The sequence below is a fragment of the Rhipicephalus microplus genome, chromosome 8 (assembly GCF_043290135.1).
Source record: "Rhipicephalus microplus isolate Deutch F79 chromosome 8, USDA_Rmic, whole genome shotgun sequence".
Taxonomy (NCBI): Eukaryota; Metazoa; Arthropoda; class Arachnida; order Ixodida; family Ixodidae; genus Rhipicephalus; species Rhipicephalus microplus.
In genome coordinates, this window is record NC_134707.1 from 79,755,004 (window position 1) to 79,780,756 (window position 25,753).

The window sequence follows — 25,753 nt, forward strand, 5'->3', positions numbered from 1 at the left end:
CTTATACGACAGTTCTCGTGAGCTATGCCGGGGTTGTGAGTTCGAGCCTCACCTGGTGAATGAAATTTTTATTAGTTTTCATATTTATTCATGCGGTTAATTGTACACTCAATGCTGGTGACTGCCTGGCTCGAAAACATTTGTTTACTGGAGTTGTGTGTAGACAACAGTCTTAAAGGAAAGACTCCTACGTGCGACCGTGTTCCCCAGTGGCGCAATTGGTTAGCGCACGGTACTTATACGACAGTTCTCGTCAGCTATGCCGAGGTTTTGAGTTCGAGACTCACGTGTGGAATGAAATTTTTATTAGTTTTCATATTTAGTCATGAGGTTAAATGTATACTCAATGCTGGCGACTGCCTGGCTCGAAAAAATTTGTTTACTGGAGTTTTGCGCAGACAACAGTCCTAAAGGAAAGACTCCTACTTGCGACCGTGTTCCCCCGTGGCGCAATCGGTTAGCGCACGGTACTTATACGACAGTTCTCGTGAGATATGCCGGGGTTGTGAGTTCGAGCCTCACCTGGGGAATGAAATTTTTATCAGTTTTCATATTTAGTCATGAGTTGAATTGTATACTCAATGCTGGCGACTGCCTGGCTCGAAAACATTTGTTTATTAGAGGTGTGTGTAGACAACAGTCCTAAAGAAAACACTCTAACGTGCAACCATGTTCCACAGTGGCGCAACTGGTTAGCGCACGGTACTTATACGACAGTTCTCGTGAGCTATGCCGGAGTTGTGAGTTCGAGCCTCACCTGGGGAATGAAATTTTTATTAGTTTTTATATTTAGTCATGAGGTATATTGTATACTCAATGCTGGCGACTGCCTGGCTCGAAAACATTTGTTTACTAGAGTTATGTGTACACAACAGTCCTAAAGGAAAGACTCCTACGTGTGACCGTGTTCCCCAGTGGCGTAATTGATTAGCGCACGTTACTTATACGACAGTTCTTCTGAGCTATGCGGGGATTGAGAGTTCGAGCCTCACCTGGGGAATGAAGTTTTTATTAGTTTTCCTATTTAGTCATGAGGTTAATTGTATACTCAATGCTGGCGACTGCCTGGCTCGAAAACATTTGTTTACTGGAGGTGCGTGTCGACAACAGTCCTAAAGGAAACACTCTTACGTGCAACCGCAGTCCCCAGTGGCGCAATTGGTTTGCGCACGGTACTTATACGACAGTTCTCGTGAGCTATGCCGGGGTTTTGAGTTCGAGCCTCACCTGGGGAATGAAATTTTTATTAGTTTTCATATTCAGTCATGCGGTTAATTGTATACTCAATGCTGGTGACTGCCTGGCTCGAAAACATTTATTTACTGGAGTTGTGTGTAGACAACAGTCTTAAAGGAAAGACTCCTACGTGCGACCGTGTTCCCCAGTGGCGCAATTGGTTAGCGCACGGTACTTATACGACAGTTCTCGTCAGCTATGCCGAGGTTGTGAGTTCGAGACTCACCTGTCGAATGAAATTTTTATTAGTTTTCATATTTAGTCATGAGGTTAATTGTATACTCAATGCTGGCGACTGCCTGGCTCGAAAAAAATTTTTTACTGGAGTTTTGCGCAGACAACAGTCCTAAAGGAAAGACTCCTACGTGCGACCGTGTTCCCCAGTGGCGCAATTCGTTAGCGCACGGTACTTATACGACAGTTCTCGTGAGCTATGCCGGGGTTGTGAGTTCGAGCCTCACCTGGGGAATGGAATTTTCATTAGTTTTCATATTTGGCCTTGAGGTTAATTGTATACTCAATGCTGGCGACTGCCTAGCTCGAAAACATTTGTTTACTGGAGTTGTGTGTAGACAACATTCCTAAACAAAAGACTCCTACGTGCGACTGTGTTCCCCTGTGGCGCAATTGGTTAGCGCACGGTACTTATACGACAGTTCTCGTCAGCTATGCCGAGGTTGTGAGTTCGAGACTCACCTATGGAATCAAATGTTTATTATATTTCATATTTAGTCATGAGGTTAATTTTATACTAAATGCTGACGACTGCTGGATCGAAAACATTTGTTTACTGGAGGTGTGTGTAGACAACAGTCCTAAAGGAAACACTCTTACGTGAAACCGTATTCCCGAGTGGCGCAATTGGTTAGCGCACGGTACTTATACGACAGTTCTCGTGAGCTATGCCGGGGTTGTGAGTTCGAGCCTCACCTGGTGAATGAAATTTTTATTAGTTTTCATATTTATTCATGCGGTTAATTGTACACTCAATGCTGGTGACTGCCTGGCTCGAAAACATTTGTTTACTGGAGTTGTGTGTAGACAACAGTCTTAAAGGAAAGACTCCTACGTGCGACCGTGTTCCCCAGTGGCGCAATTGGTTAGCGCACGGTACTTATACGACAGTTCTCGTCAGCTATGCCGAGGTTTTGAGTTCGAGACTCACGTGTGGAATGAAATTTTTATTAGTTTTCATATTTAGTCATGAGGTTAAATGTATACTCAATGCTGGCGACTGCCTGGCTCGAAAAAATTTGTTTACTGGAGTTTTGCGCAGACAACAGTCCTAAAGGAAAGACTCCTACTTGCGACCGTGTTCCCCCGTGGCGCAATCGGTTAGCGCACGGTACTTATACGACAGTTCTCGTGAGATATGCCGGGGTTGTGAGTTCGAGCCTCACCTGGGGAATGAAATTTTTATCAGTTTTCATATTTAGTCATGAGTTGAATTGTATACTCAATGCTGGCGACTGCCTGGCTCGAAAACATTTGTTTATTAGAGGTGTGTGTAGACAACAGTCCTAAAGAAAACACTCTAACGTGCAACCATGTTCCACAGTGGCGCAACTGGTTAGCGCACGGTACTTATACGACAGTTCTCGTGAGCTATGCCGGAGTTGTGAGTTCGAGCCTCACCTGGGGAATGAAATTTTTATTAGTTTTTATATTTAGTCATGAGGTATATTGTATACTCAATGCTGGCGACTGCCTGGCTCGAAAACATTTGTTTACTGGAGTTATGTGTACACAACAGTCCTAAAGGAAAGACTCCTACGTGTGACCGTGTTCCCCAGTGGCGTAATTGATTAGCGCACGTTACTTATACGACAGTTCTTCTGAGCTATGCGGGGATTGAGAGTTCGAGCCTCACCTGGGGAATGAAGTTTTTATTAGTTTTCCTATTTAGTCATGAGGTTAATTGTATACTCAATGCTGGCGACTGCCTGGCTCGAAAACATTTGTTTACTGGAGGTGCGTGTCGACAACAGTCCTAAAGGAAACACTCTTACGTGCAACCGCAGTCCCCAGTGGCGCAATTGGTTTGCGCACGGTACTTATACGACAGTTCTCGTGAGCTATGCCGGGGTTTTGAGTTCGAGCCTCACCTGGGGAATGAAATTTTTATTAGTTTTCATATTCAGTCATGCGGTTAATTGTATACTCAATGCTGGTGACTGCCTGGCTCGAAAACATTTATTTACTGGAGTTGTGTGTAGACAACAGTCTTAAAGGAAAGACTCCTACGTGCGACCGTGTTCCCCAGTGGCGCAATTGGTTAGCGCACGGTACTTATACGACAGTTCTCGTCAGCTATGCCGAGGTTGTGAGTTCGAGACTCACCTGTCGAATGAAATTTTTATTAGTTTTCATATTTAGTCATGAGGTTAATTGTATACTCAATGCTGGCGACTGCCTGGCTCGAAAAAAATTTTTTACTGGAGTTTTGCGCAGACAACAGTCCTAAAGGAAAGACTCCTACGTGCGACCGTGTTCCCCAGTGGCGCAATTCGTTAGCGCACGGTACTTATACGACAGTTCTCGTGAGCTATGCCGGGGTTGTGAGTTCGAGCCTCACCTGGGGAATGAAATTTTTATTAGTTTTCATATTTAGTCATGAGGTTAATTGTATACTCAATGCTGGCCACTGCCTGGCTCGAAAACATTTGTTTACTGGAGGTGTGTGTAGACACCAGTCCTAAAGGAAACACTCTTACGTGCAACCATGTTCCACAGTGGCGCAATTGGTTAGTCGACGGTTCTTATACGACAGTTCTCGTGAGCTATGCCGGGGTTGTGAGTTTGAGCCTCACCTGGGGAATGGAATTTTCATTAGTTTTCATATTTGGCCTTGAGGTTAATTGTATACTCAATGCTGGCGACTGCCTAGCTCGAAAACATTTGTTTACTGGAGTTGTGTGTAGACAACAGTCCTAAACAAAAGACTCCTACGTGCGACTGTGTTCCCCTGTGGCGCAATTGGTTAGCGCACGGTACTTATACGACAGTTCTCGTCAGCTATGCCGAGGTTGTGAGTTCGAGACTCACCTATGGAATCAAATGTTTATTATATTTCATATTTAGTCATGAGGTTAATTTTATACTAAATGCTGATGACTGCTGGCTCGAAAACATTTGTTTACTGGAGGTGTGTGTAGACAACAGTCCTAAAGGAAACACTCTTACGTGAAACCGTATTCCCGAGTGGCGCAATTGGTTAGCGCACGGTACTTATACGACAGTTCTCGTGAGCTATGCCGGGGTTGTGAGTTCGAGCCTCACCTGGTGAATGAAATTTTTATTAGTTTTTTTATTTATTCATGCGGTTAATTGTACACTCAATGCTGGTGACTGCCTGGCTCGAAAACATTTGTTTACTGGAGTTGTGTGTAGACAACAGTCTTAAAGGAAAGACTCCTACGTGCGACCGTGTTCCCCAGTGGCGCAATTGGTTAGCGCACGGTACTTATACGACAGTTCTCGTCAGCTATGCCGAGGTTTTGAGTTCGAGACTCACGTGTGGAATGAAATTTTTATTAGTTTTCATATTTAGTCATGAGGTTAAATGTATACTCAATGCTGGCGACTGCCTGGCTCGAAAAAATTTGTTTACTGGAGTTTTGCGCAGACAACAGTCCTAAAGGAAAGACTCCTACTTGCGACCGTGTTCCCCCGTGGCGCAATCGGTTAGCGCACGGTACTTATACGACAGTTCTCGTGAGATATGCCGGGGTTGTGAGTTCGAGCCTCACCTGGGGAATGAAATTTTTATCAGTTTTCATATTTAGTCATGAGTTGAATTGTATACTCAATGCTGGCGACTGCCTGGCTCGAAAACATTTGTTTATTAGAGGTGTGTGTAGACAACAGTCCTAAAGAAAACACTCTAACGTGCAACCATGTTCCACAGTGGCGCAACTGGCTAGCGCACGGTACTTATACGACAGTTCTCGTGAGCTATGCCGGAGTTGTGAGTTCGAGCCTCACCTGGGGAATGAAATTTTTATTAGTTTTTATATTTAGTCATGAGGTATATTGTATACTCAATGCTGGCGACTGCCTGGCTCGAAAACATTTGTTTACTGGAGTTATGTGTACACAACAGTCCTAAAGGAAAGACTCCTACGTGTGACCGTGTTCCCCAGTGGCGTAATTGATTAGCGCACGTTACTTATACGACAGTTCTTCTGAGCTATGCGGGGATTGAGAGTTCGAGCCTCACCTGGGGAATGAAGTTTTTATTAGTTTTCCTATTTAGTCATGAGGTTAATTGTATACTCAATGCTGGCGACTGCCTGGCTCGAAAACATTTGTTTACTGGAGGTGCGTGTCGACAACAGTCCTAAAGGAAACACTCTTACGTGCAACCGCAGTCCCCAGTGGCGCAATTGGTTAGCGCACGGTACTTATACGACAGTTCTCGTGAGCTATGCCGGGGTTGTGAGTTCGAGCCTCACCTGGGGAATGAAATTTTTATTAGTTTTCATATTTAGTCATGAGGTTAATTGTATACTCAATGCTGGCGACTGCCTGGCTCGAAAACATTTGTTTACTGGAGTTGTGTGTAGACAACAGTCCTAAAGGAAAGACTCCTACGTGCGACCGTGTTCCACAGTGGCGCAATTAGTTAGCACACGGTACTTACACGACAGTTCTCGTGAGCTGTGCCGGGGTTGTGAGTTCGAGCCTCACCTATGAAATCAAATTTTTATTAGATTTCATATTTAGTCATGAGGTTAGTTGTATACTAAATGCTGACGACTGCCTGGCTCGAAAACATTTGTTTACTGGAGGTGTGTGTAGACAACAGTCCTAAAGGAAACACTGTTACGTGCAACCATGTTCCCCAGTGGCGCAATTGGTTAGCGCACGGTACTTATACGACAGTTCTCGTGAGCTATGCCGGGGTTTTGAGTTCGAGCCTCACCTGGGGAATGAAATTTTTATTAGTTTTCATATTCAGTCATGCGGTTAATTGTATACTCAATGCTGGTGACTGCCTGGCTCGAAAACATTTATTTACTGGAGTTGTGTGTAGACAACAGTCTTAAAGGAAAGACTCCTACGTGCGACCGTGTTCCCCAGTGGCGCAATTGGTTAGCGCACGGTACTTATACGACAGTTCTCGTCAGCTATGCCGAGGTTGTGAGTTCGAGACTCACCTGTGGAATGAAATTTTTATTAGTTTTCATATTTAGTCATGAGGTTAATTGTATACTCAATGCTGGCGACTGCCTGGCTCGAAAAAAATTTTTTACTGGAGTTTTGCGCAGACAACAGTCCTAAAGGAAAGACTCCTACGTGCGACCGTGTTCCCCAGTGGCGCAATTCGTTAGCGCACGGTACTTATACGACAGTTCTCGTGAGCTATGCCGGGGTTGTGAGTTCGAGCCTCACCTGGGGAATAAAATTTTTATTAGTTTTCATATTTAGTCATGAGGTATATTGTATACTCAATGCTGGCGACTGCCTGTCTCGAAAACATTTGTTTACGGGAGTTTTGCGCAGACAACAGTCCTAAAGGAAAGACTCCTACGTGTGACCGTGTTCCCCAGTGGCGCAATTGGTTAGCGCACGGTACCTTTACGAAAGTTCTCGTGAGCTATGCCGGGGTTGTGAGTTTGAGCCTCACCTGGGGAATGGAATTTTCATTAGTTTTCATATTTAGCCTTGAGGTTAATTGTACACTCAATGCTGGCGACTGCCTGGCTCGGAAACATTTGTTTACTGGAGTTGTGTGGAGACAACAGTCGTAAAGGAAACCCTCTTACGTGCAACCGTGTTCCCCAGTGGCGCAATTGGTTAGCGCACGGTACTTATACGACAGTTCTCGTGAGCTATGCGCGGGTTAAGAGTTCGAGCCTCACCTGGGGAATGAAATTTTAATTAGTTTTCCTATTTAGTCATGAGGTTAATTGTATACTCAATGCTGGCGACTGCCTGGCTCGAAAACATTTGTTTACTGGAGGTGTGTGTAGACAACAGTCCTAAAGGAAACACTCTTACGTGCAACCGCGTTCCCCAGTGGCGCAATTGGTTAGTGCACGGTGCTTATACGACAGTTCTCGTGAGCTATGCCGGGGTTGTGAGTTCGAGCCTCACTTGGGGAATGAAATTTTTATTAGTTTTCATATTTAGTCATGAGGTTAATTGTATACTCAATGCTGGCGACTGCCTGGCTCGAAAACATTTGTTTACTGGAGGTGTGTGTAGACAACAGTCCTAAAGGAAACACTCTTACGTGCAACCATGTTCCACAGTGGCGCAATTGGTTAGCGCACGGTACTTATACGACAGTTCTCGTGAGCTATGCCGGGGTTGTGAGTTCGAGCCTCACCTGGGGAATGAAATTTTTTATTAGTTTTCATATTTAGTCGTGAGGTTCATTGTATACTGAATGCTGGCGACTGCCTGGCTCGAAAACGTTTGTTTACTGGAGTTTTGCGCAGACAACAGTCCTAAAGGAAAGACTCCTACGTGTGACCGTGTTCCCCAGTGGCGCAATCGGTTAGCGCACGGTACCTTTACGAAAGTTCTCGTGAGCTATGCCGGGGTTGTGAGTTTGAGCCTCACCTGGGGAATGGAATTTTCATTAGTTTTCATATTTAGCCTTGAGGTTAATTGTATACTCAATGCTGGCGACTGCCTGGCTCGGAAACATTTGTTTACTGGAGTTGTGTGGAGACAACAGTCGTAAAGGAAACCCTTTTACGTGCAACCGTGTTCCCCAGTGGCGCAATCGGTTAGCGCACAAACTTATTCGAATGTTCTCGTGAGCTATGCGCGGGTTGAGAGTTCGAGCCTCACCTGGGGAATGAAATTTTTATTAGTTTTCATATTTAGTCATGAGGTTAATTGTATACTCAATGGTGGCGACTGCCTGGCTCGAAAACATTTGTTTACTGGAGGTGTGTGTAGACAACAGTCCTAAAGAAAACACTCTTACGTGCAACCGTGTTCCCCAGTGGCGCAATTGGTTAGCGCACGGTACTTATACGACAGTTCTCGTGAGCTATGCCGGTGTTGTGAGTTAGAGCCTCACCTGGGGAATGAAATTTTTATTAGTTTTCATTATTAGTCATGAGGTTAATTGTATACTCAATGCTGGCGACTGCCTGGCTCGAAAACATTTGTTTACAGGAGCTGTGTGTAGACAACAGTCCTAAATGCAACACTTTTACGTGCAACCGTGTTCCCGAGTGGCGCAATTGGTTAGCGCACGGTATTTATACGACAGTTCCCGTGAGCTATGCTGGGGTTGTGAGTTCGAGCCTCACCTGGGGAATGAAATTTTTATTAGTTTTCATATTTAGTCATGAGGTTAATTGTATACTTAATGCTGGTGACTGCCTGGCTCGAGAACATTTGTTTACTGGAGTTGTGTGTAGACAACAGTCCTAAAGGAAAGACTCCTACGTGCGACCGTGTTGCCCAGTGGCGCAACTTGTTAGCACACGGTACTTACACGACAGTTCTCGTGAGCTGTGCCGGGGTTGTGAGTTCGAGCCTCACCTATGGAATCAAATTTTTATTAGATTTCATATTTAGTCATGAGGTTAGTTGGATACTAAATGCTGACGACTGCCTGGCTCGAAAACATTTGTTTACTGGAGGTGTGTGTAGACAACAGTCCTAAAGGAAACACTCTTACGTGCAACCATGTTCCCCAGTGGCGCAATTGGTTAGCGCACGGTACTTATACGACAGTTCTCGTGAGCTACGCCGGAGTTTTGAGTTCGAGCCTCACCTGGGGAATGAAATTTTTATTAGTTTTCATATTTAGTCATGCGGTTAATTGTATACTCAATGCTGGTGACTGCCTGGCTCGAAAACATTTGTTTACTGGAGTTGTGTGTAGACAGCAGTCATGTTGTGTGTGTAAAGACTCCTACGTGCGACCGTGTTCCCCAGTGGCACAATTGGTTAGCGCACGGTACTTATACGACAGTTCTCGTGAGCTATGCCGGGGTTGTGAGTTCGAGCCTCACCTGAGGAATGAAATTTTTATTAGTTTTCCTATTTAGTCATGAGGTTAATTGTATACTCAATGCTGGTGACTGCCTGGCTTGAAAACATTTGTTTACTGAAGGTGTGTGTAGACAACAGTCCTAAAGGAAACACTCTTACGTGCAACCGTGTTCCCCAGTGGCGCAATTGGTTAGCGCACGGTACTTATACGGCAGTTCTCGTGAGCTATGCCGGGGTTGTGAGTTCGAGCCTCACCTGGGGAATGAATTTTTTATTAGTTTTCATATTTAGTCATGAGGTTAATTGTATACTCAATGCTGGTGACTGCCTAGCTCGAAAACATTTGTTTGCTGGAGTTGTGTGTAGACAACAGTCCTAAACAAAAGACTCCTACGTGCGACTGTGTTCCCCAGTGGCGCAATTGGTTAGCGCACGGTACTTATACGACAGTTCTCGTCAGCTATGCCGAGGTTGTGAGTTCGAGACTCACCTATGGAATCAAATGTTTATTATATTTCATATTTAGTGATGAGGTTAATTGTATACTAAATGCTGACGACTGCTGGCTCGGAAACATTTGTTTTCTGGAGGTGTGTGTAGACAACAGTCCTAAAGGAAACACTCTTACGTGAAACCGTATTCCCGAGTGGCGCAATTGGTTAGCGCACGGTACTTATACGACAGTTCTCGTGAGCTATGCCGGGGTTGTGAGTTCGAGCCTCACCTGGGGAATGAAATTTTTATTAGTTTTCATATTTAGTCATGCGGTTAATTGTACACTCAATGCTGGTGACTGCCTGGCTCGAAAACATTTGTTTACTGGAGTTGTGTGTAGACAACAGTCTTAAAGGAAAGACTCCTACGTGCGACCGTGTTCCCCAGTGGCGCAATTGGTTAGCGCACGGTACTTATACGACAGTTCTCGTCAGCTATGCCGAGGTTGTGAGTTCGAGACTCACGTGTGGAATGAAATTTTTATTAGTTTTCATATTTAGTCATGAGGTTAAATGTATACTCAATGCTGGCGACTGCCTGGCTCGAAAAAATTTGTTTACTGGAGTTTTGCGCAGACAACAGTCCTAAAGGAAAGACTCCTACTTGCGACCGTGTTCCCCCGTGGCGCAATCGGTTAGCGCACGGTACTTATACGACAGTTCTCGTGAGATATGCCGGGGTTGTGAGTTCGAGCCTCACCTGGGGAATGAAATTTTTATCAGTTTTCATATTTAGTCATGAGGTTAATTGTATACTCAATGCTGGCCACTGCCTGGCTCGAAAACATTTGTTTACTGGAGGTGTGTGTAGACAACAGTCCTAAAGGAAACACTCTTACGTGCAACCATGTTCCACAGTGGCGCAATTGGTTAGCGCACGGTACTTATACGACAGTTCTCGTGAGCTATGCCGGGGTTGTGAGTTCGAGCCTCACCTGGGGAATGAAATTTTTATTAGTTTTCATATTTAGTCATGAGGTATATTGTATACTCAATGCTGGCGACTGCCTGGCTCGAAAACATTTGTTTACTGGAGGAGTGTGTAGACAACAGTTGTAAAGGAAACACTCTTACGTGCAACCGTGTTCCCCAGTGGCGCTATTGGTTAGCACACGGTACTTATACGACAGTTCTCGTGAGCAATGCCGGGGTTGTGAGTTCGAGCCTCATCTGGGGAATAAAATTTTTATTAGTTTTCATATTTAGTCATGAGTTGAATTGTATACTCAATGCTGGCGACTGCCTGGCTCGAAAACATTTGTTTATTAGAGGTGTGTGTAGACAACAGTCCTAAAGGAAACACTCTTACGTGCAACCATGTTCCACAGTGGCGCAATTGGTTAGCGCACGGTACTTATACGACAGTTCTCGTGAGCTATGCCGGAGTTGTGAGTTCGAGCCTCACCTGGGGAATGAAATTTTTATTAGTTTTCATATTTAGTCATGAGGTTAATTGTATACTCAATGCTGGCGACTGCCTGGCTCGAAAAAAATTTTTTACTGGAGTTTTGCGCAGACAACAGTCCTAAAGGAAAGACTCCTACGTGCGACCGTGTTCCCCAGTGGCGCAATTGGTTAGCGCACGGTACTTATACGACAGTTCTCGTGAGCTATGCCGGGGTTGTGAGTTCGAGCCTCACCTGAGGAATGAAATTTTTTATTAGTTTTCATATTTAGTCGTGAGGTTCATTGTATACTGAATGCTGGCGACTGCCTGGCTCGAAAACGTTTGTTTACTGGAATTGTGTGTACACAACAGTCCTAAAGGAAAGACTCCTACGTGCGACCGTGTACCCCAGTGGCGGAATTGATTAGCGCACGGTACTTATACGACAGTTCTCGTGAGCTATGCCGGGGTTGTGAGTTCGAGCCTCACCTGGGGAATGAAATTTTTATTAGTTTTCATATTTAGTCATGAGGTTAATTGTATACTTAATGCTGGTGACTGCCTGGCTCGAGAACATTTGTTTACTGGAGTTGTGTGTAGACAACAGTCCTAAAGGAAAGACTCCTACGTGCGACCGTGTTGCCCAGTGGCGCAACTTGTTAGCACACGGTACTTACACGACAGTTCTCGTGAGCTGTGCCGGGGTTGTGAGTTCGAGCCTCACCTATGGAATCAAATTTTTATTAGATTTCATATTTAGTCATGAGGTTAGTTGGATACTAAATGCTGACGACTGCCTGGCTCGAAAACATTTGTTTACTGGAGGTGTGTGTAGACAACAGTCCTAAAGGAAACACTCTTACGTGCAACCATGTTCCCCAGTGGCGCAATTGGTTAGCGCACGGTACTTATACGACAGTTCTCGTGAGCTACGCCGGAGTTTTGAGTTCGAGCCTCACCTGGGGAATGAAATTTTTATTAGTTTTCATATTTAGTCATGCGGTTATTTGTATACTCAGTGCTGGTGACTGCCTGGCTCGAAAACATTTGTTTACTGGAGTTGTGTGTAGACAGCAGTCATGTTGTGTGTGTAAAGACTCCTACGTGCGACCGTGTTCCCCAGTGGCACAATTGGTTAGCGCACGGTACTTATACGACAGTTCTCGTGAGCTATGCCGGGGTTGTGAGTTCGAGCCTCACCTGAGGAATGAAATTTTTATTAGTTTTCCTATTTAGTCATGAGGTTAATTGTATACTCAATGCTGGTGACTGCCTGGCTTGAAAACATTTGTTTACTGGAGGTGTGTGTAGACAACAGTCCTAAAGGAAACACTCTTACGTGCAACCGTGTTCCCCAGTGGCGCAATTGGTTAGCGCACGGTACTTATACGGCAGTTCTCGTGAGCTATGCCGGGGTTGTGAGTTCGAGCCTCACCTGGGGAATGAATTTTTTATTAGTTTTCATATTTAGTCATGAGGTTAATTGTATACTCAATGCTGGTGACTGCCTAGCTCGAAAACATTTGTTTGCTGGAGTTGTGTGTAGACAACAGTCCTAAACAAAAGACTCCTACGTGCGACTGTGTTCCCCAGTGGCGCAATTGGTTAGCGCACGGTACTTATACGACAGTTCTCGTCAGCTATGCCGAGGTTGTGAGTTCGAGACTCACCTATGGAATCAAATGTTTATTATATTTCATATTTAGTCATGAGGTTAATTGTATACTAAATGCTGACGACTGCTGGCTCGGAAACATTTGTTTTCTGGAGGTGTGTGTAGACAACAGTCCTAAAGGAAACACTCTTACGTGAAACCGTATTCCCGAGTGGCGCAATTGGTTAGCGCACGGTACTTATACGACAGTTCTCGTGAGCTATGCCGGGGTTGTGAGTTCGAGCCTCACCTGGGGAATGAAATTTTTATTAGTTTTCATATTTAGTCATGCGGTTAATTGTACACTCAATGCTGGTGACTGCCTGGCTCGAAAACATTTGTTTACTGGAGTTGTGTGTAGACAACAGTCTTAAAGGAAAGACTCCTACGTGCGACCGTGTTCCCCAGTGGCGCAATTGGTTAGCGCACGGTACTTATACGACAGTTCTCGTCAGCTATGCCGAGGTTGTGAGTTCGAGACTCACGTGTGGAATGAAATTTTTATTAGTTTTCATATTTAGTCATGAGGTTAAATGTATACTCAATGCTGGCGACTGCCTGGCTCGAAAAAATTTGTTTACTGGAGTTTTGCGCAGACAACAGTCCTAAAGGAAAGACTCCTACTTGCGACCGTGTTCCCCCGTGGCGCAATCGGTTAGCGCACGGTACTTATACGACAGTTCTCGTGAGATATGCCGGGGTTGTGAGTTCGAGCCTCACCTGGGGAATGAAATTTTTATCAGTTTTCATATTTAGTCATGAGGTTAATTGTATACTCAATGCTGGCCACTGCCTGGCTCGAAAACATTTGTTTACTGGAGGTGTGTGTAGACAACAGTCCTAAAGGAAACACTCTTACGTGCAACCATGTTCCACAGTGGCGCAATTGGTTAGCGCACGGTACTTATACGACAGTTCTCGTGAGCTATGCCGGGGTTGTGAGTTCGAGCCTCACCTGGGGAATGAAATTTTTATTAGTTTTCATATTTAGTCATGAGGTATATTGTATACTCAATGCTGGCGACTGCCTGGCTCGAAAACATTTGTTTACTGGAGGAGTGTGTAGACAACAGTTGTAAAGGAAACACTCTTACGTGCAACCGTGTTCCCCAGTGGCGCTATTGGTTAGCACACGGTACTTATACGACAGTTCTCGTGAGCAATGCCGGGGTTGTGAGTTCGAGCCTCATCTGGGGAATAAAATTTTTATTAGTTTTCATATTTAGTCATGAGTTGAATTGTATACTCAATGCTGGCGACTGCCTGGCTCGAAAACATTTGTTTATTAGAGGTGTGTGTAGACAACAGTCCTAAAGGAAACACTCTTACGTGCAACCATGTTCCACAGTGGCGCAATTGGTTAGCGCACGGTACTTATACGACAGTTCTCGTGAGCTATGCCGGAGTTGTGAGTTCGAGCCTCACCTGGGGAATGAAATTTTTATTAGTTTTCATATTTAGTCATGAGGTTAATTGTATACTCAATGCTGGCGACTGCCTGGCTCGAAAAAAATTTTTTACTGGAGTTTTGCGCAGACAACAGTCCTAAAGGAAAGACTCCTACGTGCGACCGTGTTCCCCAGTGGCGCAATTGGTTAGCGCACGGTACTTATACGACAGTTCTCGTGAGCTATGCCGGGGTTGTGAGTTCGAGCCTCACCTGAGGAATGAAATTTTTATTAGTTTTCATATTTAGTCGTGAGGTTCATTGTATACTGAATGCTGGCGACTGCCTAGCTCGAAAACATTTGTTTACTGGAGTTGTGTGTGGACAACAGTCCTAAAGAAAAGACTCCTACGTGCGACCGTGTTCCCCAGTGGCGCAATTGGTTAGCGCACGGTACTTATACGACAGTTCTCGTCAGCTATGCCGAGGTTGTGAGTTCGAGACTCACCTGTGGAATGAAATTTTTATTAGTTTTCATATTTAGTCATGAGGTTAAATGTATACTCAATGCTGGCCACTGCCTGGCTCGAAAAAATTTGTTTACTGGAGTTTTGCGCAGACAACAGTCCTAAAGGAAAGACTCCTACGTGCGACCGTGTTCCCCAGTGGCGATATTGGTTAGCGCACGGTACTTACACGACAGTTCTCGTGAGCTATGCCGGGGTTGTGAGTTCGAGCCTCACCTGGGGAATGAAATTTTTATTAGTTTTCATATTTAGTCATGAGGTTAATTGTATACTCAATGCTGGCCACTGCCTGGCTCGAAAACATTTGTTTACTGGAGGTGTGTGTACACAACAGTCCTAAAGGAAACACTCTTACGTGCAACCATGTTCCACAGTGGCGCAATTGGTTAGTGGACGGTACTTATACGACAGTTCTCGTGAGCTATGCCGGGGTTGTGAGTTCGAGCCTCACCTGGGGAATGAAATTTTTATTAGTTTTCATATTTAGTCATGAGGTATATTGTATACTCAATGCTGGCGACTGCCTGGCTCGAAAACATTTGTTTACGGGAGTTTTGCGCAGACAACAGTCCTAAAGGAAAGACTCCTACGTGTGACCGTGTTCCCCAGTGGCGCAATTGGTTAGCGCACGGTACCTTTACGAAAGTTCTCGTGAGCTATGCCGGGGTTGTGAGTTTGAGCCTCACCTGGGGAATGGAATTTTCATTAGTTTTCATATTTAGCCTTGAGGTTAATTGTATACTCAATGCTGGCGACTGCCTGGCTCGGAAACATTTGTTTACTGGAGTTGTGTGGAGACAACAGTCGTAAAGGAAACCCTCTTACGTGCAACCGTGTTCCCCAGTGGCGCAATTGGTTAGCGCACGGTACTTATACGACAGTTCTCGTGAGCTATGCGCGGGTTGAGAGTTCGAGCCTCACCTGGGGAATGAAATTTTAATTAGTTTTCCTATTTAGTCATGAGGTTAATTGTATACTCAATGCTGGCGACTGCCTGGCTCGAAAACATTTGTTTACTGGAGGTGTGTGTAGACAACAGTCCTAAAGGAAACACTCTTACGTGCAACCGCGTTCCCCAGTGGCGCAATTGGTTAGTGCACGGTGCTTATACGACAGTTCTCGTGAGCTATGCCGGGGTTGTGAGTTCGAACCTCACTTGGGGAATGAAATTTTTATTAGTTTTCATATTTAGTCATGAGGTTAATTGTATACTCAATGCTGGCGACTGCCTGGCTCGAAAACATTTGCTTACTGGAGGTGTGTGTAGACAACAGTCCTAAAGGAAACACTCTTACATGCAACCATGTTCCACAGTGGCGCAATTGGTTAGCGCACGGTACTTATACGACAGTTCTCGTGAGCTATGCCGGGGTTGTGAGTTCGAGCCTCACCTGGGGAATGAAATTTTTTATTAGTTTTCATATTTAGTCGTGAGGTTCATTGTATACTGAATGCTGGCGACTGCCTGGCTCGAAAACATTTGTTTACTGGAGTTTTGCGCAGACAAGAGTCCTAAAGGAAAGACTCCTACGTGTGACCGTGTTCCCCAGTGGCGCAATCGGTTAGCGCACGGTACCTTTACGAAAGTTCTCGTGAGCTATGCCGGGGTTGTGAGTTTGAGCCTCACCTGGGGAATGGAATTTTCATTAGTTTTCATATTTAGCCTTGAGGTTAATTGTATACTCAATGCTGGCGACTGCCTGGCTCGGAAACATTTGTTTACTGGAGTTGTGTGAAGACAACAGTCGTAAAGGAAACCCTTTTACGTGCAACCGTGTTCCCCAGTGGCGCAATCGGTTAGCGCACAAACTTATTCGAATGTTCTCGTGAGCTATGCGCGGGTTGAGAGTTCGAGCCTCACCTGGGGAATGAAATTTTTATTAGTTTTCATATTTAGTCATGAGGTTAATTGTATACTCAATGGTGGCGACTGCCTGGCTCGAAAACATTTGTTTACTGGAGGTGTGTGTAGACAACAGTCCTAAAGAAAACACTCTTACGTGCAACCGTGTTCCCCAGTGGCGCAATTGGTTAGCGCACGGTACTTATACGACAGTTCTCGTGAGCTATGCCGGGGTTGTGAGTTAGAGCCTCACCTGGGGAATGAAATTTTTATTAGTTTTCATTATTAGTCATGAGGTTAATTGTATACTCAATGCTGGCGACTGCCTGGCTCGAAAACATTTGTTTACAGGAGCTGTGTGTAGACAACAGTCCTAAAGGCAACACTTTTACGTGCAACCGTGTTCCCGAGTGGCGCAATTGGTTAGCGCACGGTATTTATACGACAGTTCCCAAGAGCTATGCCGGGGTTGTGAGTTCGAGCCTCACCTGGGGAATGAAATTTTTATTAGTTTTCATATTTAGTCTTGAGGTATATTGTATACTCAATGCTGGCGACTGCCTGGCTCGAAAACATTTGTTTACTGGAATTGTGTGTACACAACAGTCCTAAAGGAAAGACTCCTACGTGCGACCGTGTACCCCAGTGGCGGAATTGATTAGCGCACGGTACTTATACGACAGTTCTCGTGAGCTATGCCGGGGTTGTGAGTTCGAGCCTCACCTGGGGAATGAAATTTTTATTAGTTTTCATATTTAGTCATGAGGTTAATTGTATACTTAATGCTGGTGACTGCCTGGCTCGAGAACATTTGTTTACTGGAGTTGTGTGTAGACAACAGTCCTAAAGGAAAGACTCCTACGTGCGACCGTGTTGCCCAGTGGCGCAACTTGTTAGCACACGGTACTTACACGACAGTTCTCGTGAGCTGTGCCGGGGTTGTGAGTTCGAGCCTCACCTATGGAATCAAATTTTTATTAGATTTCATATTTAGTCATGAGGTTAGTTGGATACTAAATGCTGACGACTGCCTGGCTCGAAAACATTTGTTTACTGGAGGTGTGTGTAGACAACAGTCCTAAAGGAAACACTCTTACGTGCAACCATGTTCCCCAGTGGCGCAATTGGTTAGCGCACGGTACTTATACGACAGTTCTCGTGAGCTACGCCGGAGTTTTGAGTTCGAGCCTCACCTAGGGAATGAAATTTTTATTAGTTTTCATATTTAGTCATGCGGTTAATTGTATACTCAATGCTGGTGACTGCCTGGCTCGAAAACATTTGTTTACTGGAGTTGTGTGTAGACAGCAGTCATGATGTGTGTGTGAAGACTCCTACGTGCGACCGTGTTCCCCAGTGGCACAATTGGTTAGCGCACGGTACTTATACGACAGTTCTCGTGAGCTATGCCGGGGTTGTGAGTTCGAGCCTCACCTGAGGAATGAAATTTTTATTAGTTTTCCTATTTAGTCATGAGGTTAATTGTATACTCAATGCTGGTGACTGCCTGGCTTGAAAACATTTGTTTACTGAAGGTGTGTGTAGACAACAGTCCTAAAGGAAACACTCTTACGTGCAACCGTGTTCCCCAGTGGCGCAATTGGTTAGCGCACGGTACTTATACGGCAGTTCTCGTGAGCTATGCCGGGGTTGTGAGTTCGAGCCTCACCTGGGGAATGAATTTTTTATTAGTTTTCATATTTAGTCATGAGGTTAATTGTATACTCAATGCTGGTGACTGCCTAGCTCGAAAACATTTGTTTGCTGGAGTTGTGTGTAGACAACAGTCCTAAACAAAAGACTCCTACGTGCGACTGTGTTCCCCAGTGGCGCAATTGGTTAGCGCACGGTACTTATACGACAGTTCTCGTCAGCTATGCCGAGGTTGTGAGTTCGAGACTCACCTATGGAATCAAATGTTTATTATATTTCATATTTAGTCATGAGGTTAATTGTATACTAAATGCTGACGACTGCTGGCTCGGAAACATTTGTTTTCTGGAGGTGTGTGTAGACAACAGTCCTAAAGGAAACACTCTTACGTGAAACCGTATTCCCGAGTGGCGCAATTGGTTAGCGCACGGTACTTATACGACAGTTCTCGTGAGCTATGCCGGGGTTGTGAGTTCGAGCCTCACCTGGGGAATGAAATTTTTATTAGTTTTCATATTTAGTCATGCGGTTAATTGTACACTCAATGCTGGTGACTGCCTGGCTCGAAAACATTTGTTTACTGGAGTTGTGTGTAGACAACAGTCTTAAAGGAAAGACTCCTACGTGCGACCGTGTTCCCCAGTGGCGCAATTGGTTAGCGCACGGTACTTATACGACAGTTCTCGTCAGCTATGCCGAGGTTGTGAGTTCGAGACTCACGTGTGGAATGAAATTTTTATTAGTTTTCATATTTAGTCATGAGGTTAAATGTATACTCAATGCTGGCGACTGCCTGGCTCGAAAAAATTTGTTTACTGGAGTTTTGCGCAGACAACAGTCCTAAAGGAAAGACTCCTACTTGCGACCGTGTTCCCCCGTGGCGCAATCGGTTAGCGCACGGTACTTATACGACAGTTCTCGTGAGATATGCCGGGGTTGTGAGTTCGAGCCTCACCTGGGGAATGAAATTTTTATCAGTTTTCATATTTAGTCATGAGGTTAATTGTATACTCAATGCTGCCCACTGCCTGGCTCGAAAACATTTGTTTACTGGAGGTGTGTGTAGACAACAGTCCTAAAGGAAACACTCTTACGTGCAACCATGTTCCACAGTGGCGCAATTGGTTAGCGCACGGTACTTATACGACAGTTCTCGTGAGCTATGCCGGGGTTGTGAGTTCGAGCCTCACCTGGGGAATGAAATTTTTATTAGTTTTCATATTTAGTCATGAGGTATATTGTATACTCAATGCTGGCGACTGCCTGGCTCGAAAACATTTGTTTACTGGAGGAGTGTGTAGACAACAGTTGTAAAGGAAACACTCTTACGTGCAACCGTGTTCCCCAGTGGCGCTATTGGTTAGCACACGGTACTTATACGACAGTTCTCGTGAGCAATGCCGGGGTTGTGAGTTCGAGCCTCATCTGGGGAATAAAATTTTTATTAGTTTTCATATTTAGTCATGAGTTGAATTGTATACTCAATGCTGGCGACTGCCTGGCTCGAAAACATTTGTTTATTAGAGGTGTGTGTAGACAACAGTCCTAATGGAAACACTCTTACGTGCAACCATGTTCCACAGTGGCGCAATTGGTTAGCGCACGGTACTTATACGACAGTTCTCGTGAGCTATGCCGGAGTTGTGAGTTCGAGCCTCACCTGGGGAATGAAATTTTTATTAGTTTTCATATTTAGTCATGAGGTATATTGTATACTCAATGCTGGCGACTGCCTGGCTCGAAAACATTTGTTTACTGGAGTTGTGTGTACACAACAGTCCTAAAGGAAAGACTCCTACGTGCGACCGTGTTCCCCAGTGGCGTAATTGATTAGCGCACGGTACTTATACGACAGTTCTTGTGAGGTATGCGGGGGTTGAGAGTTCGAGCCTCACCTGGGGAATGACGTTTTTATTAGTTTTCCTATTTAGTCATGAGGTTAATTGTATACTCAATGCTGGCGACTGCCTGGCTCGAAAACATTTGTTTACTGGAGGTGCGTGTCGACAACAGTCCTAAAGGAAACACTCTTACGTGCAACCGCGGTCCCCAGGGGCGCAATTGGTTAGCGAACGGTACTTATACGACAGTTCTCGTCAGCTATGCCGAGGTTCTGAGTTCGAGACTCACCTGTGGAATGAAATTTTTATTAGTTTTCATATTTAGTCATGAGGTTAATTGTATACTCAATGCTGGCGACTGCCTGGCTCGAAAAAATTTTTTACTGGAGTTTTGCGCAGACAACAGTCCTAAAGGAAAGACTCCTACGTGCGACCGTGTTCCCCAGTGGCGCAATTGGTTAGCGCACGGTACTTATACGACAGTTCTCGTGAGCTATGCCGGGGTTGTGAGTTCGAGCCTCACCTGAGGAATGAAATTTTTATTAGTTTTCATATTTAGTCGTGAGGTTCATTGTATACTGAATGCTGGCGACTGCCTGGCTCGAAAACGTTTCTTTACTGGAGTTTTGCGCAGATAACAGTCCTAAAGAAAAGACTCCTACGTGTGACCATGTTCCCCAGTGGCGCAATTGGTTAGCGCACGGTACCTTTACGAAAGTTCTCGTGAGCTATGCCGGGGTTGTGAGTTTGAGCCTCACCTGGAAAATGGAATTTTCATTTGTTTTCATATTTAGCCATGACGTTAATTGTATACTTAATGCTGGCGACTGCCTGGCTCGGAAACATTTGTTTACTGGAGGTGTGTGGAGACAAAGGTCGTAAAGGAAACCCTCTTACGTGCAACCGTGTTCCCCAGTGGCGTAATTGGTTAGCGCACGGTACTTATACGACAGTTCTCGTGAGCTATGCGCGGGTTGAGAGTTCGAGCCTCACCTGGGGAATGAAATTTTTATTAGTTTTCCTATTTAGTCATGAGGTTAATTGTATACTCAATGCTGGTGACTGCCTGGCTTGAAAACATTTGTTTACTGGAGGTGTGTGTAGACAACAGTCCTAAAGGAAACACTCTTACGTGCAACCGTGTTCCCCAGTGGCGCAATTGGTTAGCGCACGGTACTTATACGGCAGTTCTCGTGAGCTATGCCGGGATTGTGAGTTCGAGCCTCACCTGGGGAATGAATTTTTTATTAGTTTTCATATTTAGTCATGAGGTTAATTGTATACTCAATGCTGGTGACTGCCTAGCTCGAAAACATTTGTTTCTGGAGTTGTGTGTAGACAACAGTCCTAAACAAAAGACTCCTACGTGCGACTGTGTTCCCCAGTGGCGCAATTGGTTAGCGCACGGTACTTATACGACAGTTCTCGTCAGCTATGCCGAGGTTGTGAGTTCGAGACTCACCTATGGATTAAAATGTTTATTATATTTCATATTTGGTCATGAGGTTAATTGTATACTAAATGCTGACGACTGCTGGCTCGGAAACATTTGTTTTCTGGAGGTGTGTGTAGACAACAGTCCTAAAGGAAACACTCTTACGTGAAACCGTATTCCCGAGTGGCGCAATTGGTTAGCGCACGGTACTTATACGACAGTTCTCGTGAGCTATGCCGGGGTTGTGAGTTCGAGCCTCACCTGGGGAATGAAATTTTTATTAGTTTTCATATTTAGTCATGCGGTTAATTGTACACTCAATGCTGGTGACTGCCTGGCTCGAAAACATTTGTTTACTGGAGTTGTGTGTAGACAACAGTCTTAAAGGAAAGACTCCTACGTGCGACCGTGTTCCCCAGTGGCGCAATTGGTTAGCGCACGGTACTTATACGACAGTTCTCGTCAGCTATGCCGAGGTTGTGAGTTCGAGACTCACGTGTGGAATGAAATTTTTATTAGTTTTCATATTTAGTCATGAGGTTAAATGTATACTCAATGCTGGCGACTGCCTGGCTCGAAAAAATTTGTTTACTGGAGTTTTGCGCAGACAACAGTCCTTAAAGAAAGACTCCTACTTGCGACCGTGTTCCCCCGTGGCGCAATCGGTTAGCGCACGGTACTTATACGACAGTTCTCGTGAAATATGCCGGGGTTGTGAGTTCGAGCCTCACCTGGGGAATGAAATTTTTATCAGTTTTCATATTTAGTCATGAGGTTAATTGTATACTCAATGCTGGCCACTGCCTGGCTCGAAAACATTTGTTTACTGGAGGTGTGTGTAGACAACAGTCCTAAAGAAAACACTCTTACGTGCAACCATGTTCCACAGTGGCGCAATTGGTTAGCGCACGGTACTTATACGACAGTTCTCGTGAGCTATGCCGGGGTTGTGAGTTCGAGCCTCACCTGGGGAATGAAATTTTTATTAGTTTTCATATTTAGTCATGAGGTATATTGTATACTCAATGCTGGCGACTGCCTGGCTCGAAAACATTTGTTTACTGGAGGAGTGTGTAGACAACAGTTGTAAAGGAAACACTCTTACGTGCAACCGTGTTCCCCAGTGGCGCTATTGGTTAGCACACGGTACTTATACGACAGTTCTCGTGAGCTATGCCGGGGTTGTGAGTTCGAGCCTCATCTGGGGAATAAAATTTTTATTAGTTTTCATATTTAGTCATGAGTTGAATTGTATACTCAATGCTGGCGACTGCCTGGCTCGAAAACATTTGTTTATTAGAGGTGTGTGTAGACAACAGTCCTAAAGGAAACACTCTTACGTGCAACCATGTTCCACAGTGGCGCAATTGGTTAGCGCACGGTACTTATACGACAGTTCTCGTGAGCTATGCCGGAGTTGTGAGTTCGAGCCTCACCTGGGGAATGAAATTTTTATTAGTTTTCATATTTAGTCATGAGGTATATTGTATACTCAATGCTGGCGACTGCCTGGCTCGAAAACATTTGTTTACTCGAGTTGTGTGTACACAACAGTCCTAAAGGAAAGACTCCTACGTGCGACCGTGTTCCCCAGTGGCGTAATTGATTAGCGCACGGTACTTATACGACAGTTCTTGTGAGCTATGCGGGGGTTGAGAGTTCGAGCCTCACCTGGGGAATGACGTTTTTATTAGTTTTCCTATTTAGTCATGAGGTTAATTGTATACTCAATGCTGGCGTATGCCTGGCTCGAAAACATTTGTTTACTGGAGGTGCGTGTCGACAACAGTCCTAAAGGAAACACTCTTACGTGCAACCGCGGTCCCCAGTGGCGCAATTGGTTAGCGCACGGTACTTATACGACAGTTCTCGTCAGCTATGCCGAGGTTCTGAGTTCGAGACTCACCTGTGGAATGAAATTTTTATTAGTTTTCATATTTAGTCATGAGGTTAATTGTATACTCAATGCTGGCGACTGCCTGGCTCGAAAAAATTTTTTTACTGGAGTTTTGCGCAGACAACAGTCCTAAAGGAAAGACTCCTACGTGCGACCGTGTTCCCCAGTGGCGCAATTGGTTAGCGCACGGTACTTATATGACAGTTCTCGTGAGCTATGCCGGGGTTGTGAGTTCGAGCCTCACCTGGGGAATGAAATTTTTATTAGTTTTCATATTTAGTCATGAGGTTAATTGTATACTCAATGCTGGCCACTGCCTGGCTCGAAAACATTTGTTTACTGGAGGTGTGTGTAGACAACAGTCCTAAAGGAAACACTCTTACGTGCAACCATGTTCCACAGTGGCGCAATTGGTTAGCGCACGGTACTTATACGACAGTTCTCGTGAGCTATGCCGGGGTTCTGAGTTCGAGCCTCACCTGGGGAATGAAATTTTTATTAGTTTTCATATTTAGTCATGAGGTTAATTGTATACTCAATGCTGGCCACTGCCTGGCTCGAAAACATTTGTTTACTGGAGGTGTGTGTAGACAACAGTCCTAAAGGAAACACTCTTACGTGCAACCATGTTCCACAGTGGCGCAATTGGTTAGCGCACGGTACTTATACGACAGTTCTCGTGAGCTATGCCGGGGTTGTGAGTTCGAGCCTCACCTAGGGAATGAAATTTTTATTAGTTTTCATATTTAGTCACGAGGTTAATTGTATACTCAATGCTGGCGACTGCCTGGCTCGAAAAAATTTTTTTACTGGAGTTTTGCGCAGACAACAGTCCCAAAGGAAAGACTCCTACGTGCGACCGTGTTCCCCAGTGGCGCAATTGGTTAGCGCACGGTACTTATATGACAGTTCTCGTGAGCTATGCCGGGGTTGTGAGTTCGAGCCTCACCTGGGGAATGAAATTTTTATTAGTTTTCATATTTAGTCGTGAGGTTCATTGTATACTGAATGCTGGCGACTGCCTGGCTCGAAAACGTTTGTTTACTGGAGTTGTGTGGAGACAACAGTCGTAAAGGAAACCCTCTTACGTGCAACCGTGTTCCCCAGTGGCGCAATTGGTTAGCGCACGGTTCTTATACGACAGTTCTCGTGAGCTATGCGCGGGTTGAGAGTTCGAGCCTCACCTGGGGAATGAAATTTTAATTAGTTTTCCTATTTAGTCATGAGGTTAATTGTATACTCAATGCTGGCGACTGCCTCGATCGAAAACATTTGTTTACTGAAGGTGTGTGTAGACAACAGTCCTAAAGGAAACGCTCTTACGTGCAACCGCGTTCCCCAGTGGCGCAATTGGTTAGTGCACGGTGCTTATACGACAGTTCTCGTGAGCTATGCCGGGGTTGTGAGTTCGAGCCTCACCTGGGGAATGAAATTTTTATTAGTTTTCATATTTAGTCATGAGGTTAATTGTATACTCAATGCTGGCGACTGCCTGGCTCGAAAACATTTGTTTACTGGAGGTGTGTGTAGACAACAGTCCTAAAGGAAACACTCTTACGTGCAACCATGTTCCACAGTGGCGCAATTGGTTAGCGCACGGTACTTATACGAAAGTTCTCGTGAGCTATGCCGGGGTTGTGAGTTCGAGCCTCACCTGGGGAATAACATTTTTATTAGTTTTCATATTTAGTCATGAGGTTAATGTTAAACTCAATGCTGGCGACTGCCTGGCTCGAAAACATTTGTTTACTGGAGGTGAGTGTAGACAACAGTCCTAAAGAAAACACTTTTACGTGCAACCGTGTTCCCCAGTGGCGCAATTGGTTAGCGCTGAATTTATAGGACAGTTCTCGTGAGCTATGCTGGAGTTGTGAGTTCGAGCCTCACCTGTGGGATGAAATTTTCATTAGTTTTCATATTTAGTCATGAGGTTAATTGTATACTCAATGCTGGCAACTGCCTGGCTCGAAAACATTTGTTTACTGGAGTTGTGTGGAGACAACAGTCCTAGAGGAAAGACTCCTACGTGCTACCGTGTTCCCCAGTGGCGCAATTGGTTAGCGCACGGTACTTATACGACAGTTTCGTGAGCTATGCCGGGGTTGTGAGTTCGAGCCTCACCTGGGGAATGGAATTTTCATTAGTTTTCATATTTAGCCTTGAGGTTAATTGTATACTCAATGCTGGCGACTGCCTGGCTCGGAAATATTTGTTTACTGGAGTTGTGTGGAGACAACAGTCGTAAAAGAAACCCTTTTACGTGCAACCGTGTTCCCCAGTGGCGCAATTGGTTAGCGCACAAACCTATTCGACAGTTCTCGTGAGCTATGCGCGGGTTGAGAGTTCGAGCCTCACCTGGGGAATGAAATTTTTATTAGTTTTCATATTTAGTCATGAGGTTAATTGTATACTCAATGCTGGCGACTGCCTGGCT

The 25,753-nt window shown here is 44.9% G+C and overlaps 51 non-coding genes across 51 annotated transcripts; all 51 read left to right on the forward strand.

The window, feature by feature from the left end:
- Positions 1 to 438: 438 nt before the first annotated feature.
- TRNAI-UAU (transfer RNA isoleucine (anticodon UAU)) lies at positions 439 to 530 on the forward strand. The gene is given in 2 exon segments: positions 439 to 476; positions 495 to 530. It is a non-coding gene; the product is annotated as a tRNA-Ile (tRNA).
- Positions 531 to 1,613: 1,083 nt separating this feature from the next.
- Positions 1,614 to 1,705, forward strand: TRNAI-UAU (transfer RNA isoleucine (anticodon UAU)). The gene is given in 2 exon segments: positions 1,614 to 1,651; positions 1,670 to 1,705. It is a non-coding gene; the product is annotated as a tRNA-Ile (tRNA).
- Positions 1,706 to 2,552: 847 nt separating this feature from the next.
- TRNAI-UAU (transfer RNA isoleucine (anticodon UAU)) lies at positions 2,553 to 2,644 on the forward strand. The gene is given in 2 exon segments: positions 2,553 to 2,590; positions 2,609 to 2,644. It is a non-coding gene; the product is annotated as a tRNA-Ile (tRNA).
- A 1,083-nt stretch (positions 2,645 to 3,727) lies between these two features.
- TRNAI-UAU (transfer RNA isoleucine (anticodon UAU)) lies at positions 3,728 to 3,819 on the forward strand. Its single transcript is given in 2 exon segments — positions 3,728 to 3,765; positions 3,784 to 3,819. It is a non-coding gene; the product is annotated as a tRNA-Ile (tRNA).
- Positions 3,820 to 4,901: 1,082 nt separating this feature from the next.
- TRNAI-UAU (transfer RNA isoleucine (anticodon UAU)) lies at positions 4,902 to 4,993 on the forward strand. The gene is given in 2 exon segments: positions 4,902 to 4,939; positions 4,958 to 4,993. It is a non-coding gene; the product is annotated as a tRNA-Ile (tRNA).
- A 613-nt stretch (positions 4,994 to 5,606) lies between these two features.
- On the forward strand, positions 5,607 to 5,698 carry TRNAI-UAU (transfer RNA isoleucine (anticodon UAU)). Its single transcript is given in 2 exon segments — positions 5,607 to 5,644; positions 5,663 to 5,698. It is a non-coding gene; the product is annotated as a tRNA-Ile (tRNA).
- A 378-nt stretch (positions 5,699 to 6,076) lies between these two features.
- On the forward strand, positions 6,077 to 6,168 carry TRNAI-UAU (transfer RNA isoleucine (anticodon UAU)). Its single transcript is given in 2 exon segments — positions 6,077 to 6,114; positions 6,133 to 6,168. It is a non-coding gene; the product is annotated as a tRNA-Ile (tRNA).
- A 143-nt stretch (positions 6,169 to 6,311) lies between these two features.
- TRNAI-UAU (transfer RNA isoleucine (anticodon UAU)) lies at positions 6,312 to 6,403 on the forward strand. The gene is given in 2 exon segments: positions 6,312 to 6,349; positions 6,368 to 6,403. It is a non-coding gene; the product is annotated as a tRNA-Ile (tRNA).
- Positions 6,404 to 6,546: 143 nt separating this feature from the next.
- On the forward strand, positions 6,547 to 6,638 carry TRNAI-UAU (transfer RNA isoleucine (anticodon UAU)). The gene is given in 2 exon segments: positions 6,547 to 6,584; positions 6,603 to 6,638. It is a non-coding gene; the product is annotated as a tRNA-Ile (tRNA).
- Positions 6,639 to 6,781: 143 nt separating this feature from the next.
- Positions 6,782 to 6,873, forward strand: TRNAK-UUU (transfer RNA lysine (anticodon UUU)). The gene is given in 2 exon segments: positions 6,782 to 6,819; positions 6,838 to 6,873. It is a non-coding gene; the product is annotated as a tRNA-Lys (tRNA).
- Positions 6,874 to 7,486: 613 nt separating this feature from the next.
- Positions 7,487 to 7,578, forward strand: TRNAI-UAU (transfer RNA isoleucine (anticodon UAU)). Its single transcript is given in 2 exon segments — positions 7,487 to 7,524; positions 7,543 to 7,578. It is a non-coding gene; the product is annotated as a tRNA-Ile (tRNA).
- Positions 7,579 to 7,722: 144 nt separating this feature from the next.
- Positions 7,723 to 7,814, forward strand: TRNAK-UUU (transfer RNA lysine (anticodon UUU)). Its single transcript is given in 2 exon segments — positions 7,723 to 7,760; positions 7,779 to 7,814. It is a non-coding gene; the product is annotated as a tRNA-Lys (tRNA).
- Positions 7,815 to 8,191: 377 nt separating this feature from the next.
- Positions 8,192 to 8,283, forward strand: TRNAI-UAU (transfer RNA isoleucine (anticodon UAU)). Its single transcript is given in 2 exon segments — positions 8,192 to 8,229; positions 8,248 to 8,283. It is a non-coding gene; the product is annotated as a tRNA-Ile (tRNA).
- Positions 8,284 to 8,426: 143 nt separating this feature from the next.
- Positions 8,427 to 8,518, forward strand: TRNAI-UAU (transfer RNA isoleucine (anticodon UAU)). Its single transcript is given in 2 exon segments — positions 8,427 to 8,464; positions 8,483 to 8,518. It is a non-coding gene; the product is annotated as a tRNA-Ile (tRNA).
- A 619-nt stretch (positions 8,519 to 9,137) lies between these two features.
- Positions 9,138 to 9,229, forward strand: TRNAI-UAU (transfer RNA isoleucine (anticodon UAU)). The gene is given in 2 exon segments: positions 9,138 to 9,175; positions 9,194 to 9,229. It is a non-coding gene; the product is annotated as a tRNA-Ile (tRNA).
- A 143-nt stretch (positions 9,230 to 9,372) lies between these two features.
- Positions 9,373 to 9,464, forward strand: TRNAI-UAU (transfer RNA isoleucine (anticodon UAU)). Its single transcript is given in 2 exon segments — positions 9,373 to 9,410; positions 9,429 to 9,464. It is a non-coding gene; the product is annotated as a tRNA-Ile (tRNA).
- Positions 9,465 to 9,841: 377 nt separating this feature from the next.
- On the forward strand, positions 9,842 to 9,933 carry TRNAI-UAU (transfer RNA isoleucine (anticodon UAU)). Its single transcript is given in 2 exon segments — positions 9,842 to 9,879; positions 9,898 to 9,933. It is a non-coding gene; the product is annotated as a tRNA-Ile (tRNA).
- Positions 9,934 to 10,076: 143 nt separating this feature from the next.
- TRNAI-UAU (transfer RNA isoleucine (anticodon UAU)) lies at positions 10,077 to 10,168 on the forward strand. The gene is given in 2 exon segments: positions 10,077 to 10,114; positions 10,133 to 10,168. It is a non-coding gene; the product is annotated as a tRNA-Ile (tRNA).
- A 143-nt stretch (positions 10,169 to 10,311) lies between these two features.
- TRNAI-UAU (transfer RNA isoleucine (anticodon UAU)) lies at positions 10,312 to 10,403 on the forward strand. The gene is given in 2 exon segments: positions 10,312 to 10,349; positions 10,368 to 10,403. It is a non-coding gene; the product is annotated as a tRNA-Ile (tRNA).
- A 143-nt stretch (positions 10,404 to 10,546) lies between these two features.
- On the forward strand, positions 10,547 to 10,638 carry TRNAI-UAU (transfer RNA isoleucine (anticodon UAU)). The gene is given in 2 exon segments: positions 10,547 to 10,584; positions 10,603 to 10,638. It is a non-coding gene; the product is annotated as a tRNA-Ile (tRNA).
- Positions 10,639 to 11,251: 613 nt separating this feature from the next.
- Positions 11,252 to 11,343, forward strand: TRNAI-UAU (transfer RNA isoleucine (anticodon UAU)). Its single transcript is given in 2 exon segments — positions 11,252 to 11,289; positions 11,308 to 11,343. It is a non-coding gene; the product is annotated as a tRNA-Ile (tRNA).
- Positions 11,344 to 12,198: 855 nt separating this feature from the next.
- TRNAI-UAU (transfer RNA isoleucine (anticodon UAU)) lies at positions 12,199 to 12,290 on the forward strand. Its single transcript is given in 2 exon segments — positions 12,199 to 12,236; positions 12,255 to 12,290. It is a non-coding gene; the product is annotated as a tRNA-Ile (tRNA).
- Positions 12,291 to 12,433: 143 nt separating this feature from the next.
- Positions 12,434 to 12,525, forward strand: TRNAI-UAU (transfer RNA isoleucine (anticodon UAU)). The gene is given in 2 exon segments: positions 12,434 to 12,471; positions 12,490 to 12,525. It is a non-coding gene; the product is annotated as a tRNA-Ile (tRNA).
- A 377-nt stretch (positions 12,526 to 12,902) lies between these two features.
- Positions 12,903 to 12,994, forward strand: TRNAI-UAU (transfer RNA isoleucine (anticodon UAU)). Its single transcript is given in 2 exon segments — positions 12,903 to 12,940; positions 12,959 to 12,994. It is a non-coding gene; the product is annotated as a tRNA-Ile (tRNA).
- Positions 12,995 to 13,137: 143 nt separating this feature from the next.
- On the forward strand, positions 13,138 to 13,229 carry TRNAI-UAU (transfer RNA isoleucine (anticodon UAU)). The gene is given in 2 exon segments: positions 13,138 to 13,175; positions 13,194 to 13,229. It is a non-coding gene; the product is annotated as a tRNA-Ile (tRNA).
- Positions 13,230 to 13,372: 143 nt separating this feature from the next.
- TRNAI-UAU (transfer RNA isoleucine (anticodon UAU)) lies at positions 13,373 to 13,464 on the forward strand. Its single transcript is given in 2 exon segments — positions 13,373 to 13,410; positions 13,429 to 13,464. It is a non-coding gene; the product is annotated as a tRNA-Ile (tRNA).
- Positions 13,465 to 13,607: 143 nt separating this feature from the next.
- Positions 13,608 to 13,699, forward strand: TRNAI-UAU (transfer RNA isoleucine (anticodon UAU)). The gene is given in 2 exon segments: positions 13,608 to 13,645; positions 13,664 to 13,699. It is a non-coding gene; the product is annotated as a tRNA-Ile (tRNA).
- A 613-nt stretch (positions 13,700 to 14,312) lies between these two features.
- Positions 14,313 to 14,404, forward strand: TRNAI-UAU (transfer RNA isoleucine (anticodon UAU)). The gene is given in 2 exon segments: positions 14,313 to 14,350; positions 14,369 to 14,404. It is a non-coding gene; the product is annotated as a tRNA-Ile (tRNA).
- Positions 14,405 to 14,547: 143 nt separating this feature from the next.
- Positions 14,548 to 14,639, forward strand: TRNAI-UAU (transfer RNA isoleucine (anticodon UAU)). Its single transcript is given in 2 exon segments — positions 14,548 to 14,585; positions 14,604 to 14,639. It is a non-coding gene; the product is annotated as a tRNA-Ile (tRNA).
- A 613-nt stretch (positions 14,640 to 15,252) lies between these two features.
- Positions 15,253 to 15,344, forward strand: TRNAK-UUU (transfer RNA lysine (anticodon UUU)). The gene is given in 2 exon segments: positions 15,253 to 15,290; positions 15,309 to 15,344. It is a non-coding gene; the product is annotated as a tRNA-Lys (tRNA).
- A 613-nt stretch (positions 15,345 to 15,957) lies between these two features.
- Positions 15,958 to 16,049, forward strand: TRNAI-UAU (transfer RNA isoleucine (anticodon UAU)). The gene is given in 2 exon segments: positions 15,958 to 15,995; positions 16,014 to 16,049. It is a non-coding gene; the product is annotated as a tRNA-Ile (tRNA).
- Positions 16,050 to 16,193: 144 nt separating this feature from the next.
- On the forward strand, positions 16,194 to 16,285 carry TRNAK-UUU (transfer RNA lysine (anticodon UUU)). Its single transcript is given in 2 exon segments — positions 16,194 to 16,231; positions 16,250 to 16,285. It is a non-coding gene; the product is annotated as a tRNA-Lys (tRNA).
- A 377-nt stretch (positions 16,286 to 16,662) lies between these two features.
- TRNAI-UAU (transfer RNA isoleucine (anticodon UAU)) lies at positions 16,663 to 16,754 on the forward strand. Its single transcript is given in 2 exon segments — positions 16,663 to 16,700; positions 16,719 to 16,754. It is a non-coding gene; the product is annotated as a tRNA-Ile (tRNA).
- A 143-nt stretch (positions 16,755 to 16,897) lies between these two features.
- On the forward strand, positions 16,898 to 16,989 carry TRNAI-UAU (transfer RNA isoleucine (anticodon UAU)). Its single transcript is given in 2 exon segments — positions 16,898 to 16,935; positions 16,954 to 16,989. It is a non-coding gene; the product is annotated as a tRNA-Ile (tRNA).
- An 854-nt stretch (positions 16,990 to 17,843) lies between these two features.
- On the forward strand, positions 17,844 to 17,935 carry TRNAI-UAU (transfer RNA isoleucine (anticodon UAU)). The gene is given in 2 exon segments: positions 17,844 to 17,881; positions 17,900 to 17,935. It is a non-coding gene; the product is annotated as a tRNA-Ile (tRNA).
- Positions 17,936 to 18,078: 143 nt separating this feature from the next.
- Positions 18,079 to 18,170, forward strand: TRNAI-UAU (transfer RNA isoleucine (anticodon UAU)). Its single transcript is given in 2 exon segments — positions 18,079 to 18,116; positions 18,135 to 18,170. It is a non-coding gene; the product is annotated as a tRNA-Ile (tRNA).
- A 377-nt stretch (positions 18,171 to 18,547) lies between these two features.
- TRNAI-UAU (transfer RNA isoleucine (anticodon UAU)) lies at positions 18,548 to 18,639 on the forward strand. Its single transcript is given in 2 exon segments — positions 18,548 to 18,585; positions 18,604 to 18,639. It is a non-coding gene; the product is annotated as a tRNA-Ile (tRNA).
- A 143-nt stretch (positions 18,640 to 18,782) lies between these two features.
- TRNAI-UAU (transfer RNA isoleucine (anticodon UAU)) lies at positions 18,783 to 18,874 on the forward strand. The gene is given in 2 exon segments: positions 18,783 to 18,820; positions 18,839 to 18,874. It is a non-coding gene; the product is annotated as a tRNA-Ile (tRNA).
- Positions 18,875 to 19,017: 143 nt separating this feature from the next.
- On the forward strand, positions 19,018 to 19,109 carry TRNAI-UAU (transfer RNA isoleucine (anticodon UAU)). Its single transcript is given in 2 exon segments — positions 19,018 to 19,055; positions 19,074 to 19,109. It is a non-coding gene; the product is annotated as a tRNA-Ile (tRNA).
- A 143-nt stretch (positions 19,110 to 19,252) lies between these two features.
- Positions 19,253 to 19,344, forward strand: TRNAI-UAU (transfer RNA isoleucine (anticodon UAU)). The gene is given in 2 exon segments: positions 19,253 to 19,290; positions 19,309 to 19,344. It is a non-coding gene; the product is annotated as a tRNA-Ile (tRNA).
- A 1,082-nt stretch (positions 19,345 to 20,426) lies between these two features.
- On the forward strand, positions 20,427 to 20,518 carry TRNAI-UAU (transfer RNA isoleucine (anticodon UAU)). Its single transcript is given in 2 exon segments — positions 20,427 to 20,464; positions 20,483 to 20,518. It is a non-coding gene; the product is annotated as a tRNA-Ile (tRNA).
- Positions 20,519 to 21,131: 613 nt separating this feature from the next.
- Positions 21,132 to 21,223, forward strand: TRNAI-UAU (transfer RNA isoleucine (anticodon UAU)). Its single transcript is given in 2 exon segments — positions 21,132 to 21,169; positions 21,188 to 21,223. It is a non-coding gene; the product is annotated as a tRNA-Ile (tRNA).
- A 376-nt stretch (positions 21,224 to 21,599) lies between these two features.
- TRNAI-UAU (transfer RNA isoleucine (anticodon UAU)) lies at positions 21,600 to 21,691 on the forward strand. The gene is given in 2 exon segments: positions 21,600 to 21,637; positions 21,656 to 21,691. It is a non-coding gene; the product is annotated as a tRNA-Ile (tRNA).
- A 143-nt stretch (positions 21,692 to 21,834) lies between these two features.
- TRNAI-UAU (transfer RNA isoleucine (anticodon UAU)) lies at positions 21,835 to 21,926 on the forward strand. Its single transcript is given in 2 exon segments — positions 21,835 to 21,872; positions 21,891 to 21,926. It is a non-coding gene; the product is annotated as a tRNA-Ile (tRNA).
- A 143-nt stretch (positions 21,927 to 22,069) lies between these two features.
- Positions 22,070 to 22,161, forward strand: TRNAI-UAU (transfer RNA isoleucine (anticodon UAU)). Its single transcript is given in 2 exon segments — positions 22,070 to 22,107; positions 22,126 to 22,161. It is a non-coding gene; the product is annotated as a tRNA-Ile (tRNA).
- Positions 22,162 to 22,304: 143 nt separating this feature from the next.
- Positions 22,305 to 22,396, forward strand: TRNAI-UAU (transfer RNA isoleucine (anticodon UAU)). The gene is given in 2 exon segments: positions 22,305 to 22,342; positions 22,361 to 22,396. It is a non-coding gene; the product is annotated as a tRNA-Ile (tRNA).
- Positions 22,397 to 23,479: 1,083 nt separating this feature from the next.
- TRNAI-UAU (transfer RNA isoleucine (anticodon UAU)) lies at positions 23,480 to 23,571 on the forward strand. Its single transcript is given in 2 exon segments — positions 23,480 to 23,517; positions 23,536 to 23,571. It is a non-coding gene; the product is annotated as a tRNA-Ile (tRNA).
- A 613-nt stretch (positions 23,572 to 24,184) lies between these two features.
- TRNAI-UAU (transfer RNA isoleucine (anticodon UAU)) lies at positions 24,185 to 24,276 on the forward strand. Its single transcript is given in 2 exon segments — positions 24,185 to 24,222; positions 24,241 to 24,276. It is a non-coding gene; the product is annotated as a tRNA-Ile (tRNA).
- A 378-nt stretch (positions 24,277 to 24,654) lies between these two features.
- On the forward strand, positions 24,655 to 24,746 carry TRNAI-UAU (transfer RNA isoleucine (anticodon UAU)). Its single transcript is given in 2 exon segments — positions 24,655 to 24,692; positions 24,711 to 24,746. It is a non-coding gene; the product is annotated as a tRNA-Ile (tRNA).
- A 143-nt stretch (positions 24,747 to 24,889) lies between these two features.
- Positions 24,890 to 24,981, forward strand: TRNAI-UAU (transfer RNA isoleucine (anticodon UAU)). The gene is given in 2 exon segments: positions 24,890 to 24,927; positions 24,946 to 24,981. It is a non-coding gene; the product is annotated as a tRNA-Ile (tRNA).
- A 376-nt stretch (positions 24,982 to 25,357) lies between these two features.
- TRNAI-UAU (transfer RNA isoleucine (anticodon UAU)) lies at positions 25,358 to 25,448 on the forward strand. Its single transcript is given in 2 exon segments — positions 25,358 to 25,395; positions 25,413 to 25,448. It is a non-coding gene; the product is annotated as a tRNA-Ile (tRNA).
- Positions 25,449 to 25,753: the final 305 nt, after the last annotated feature.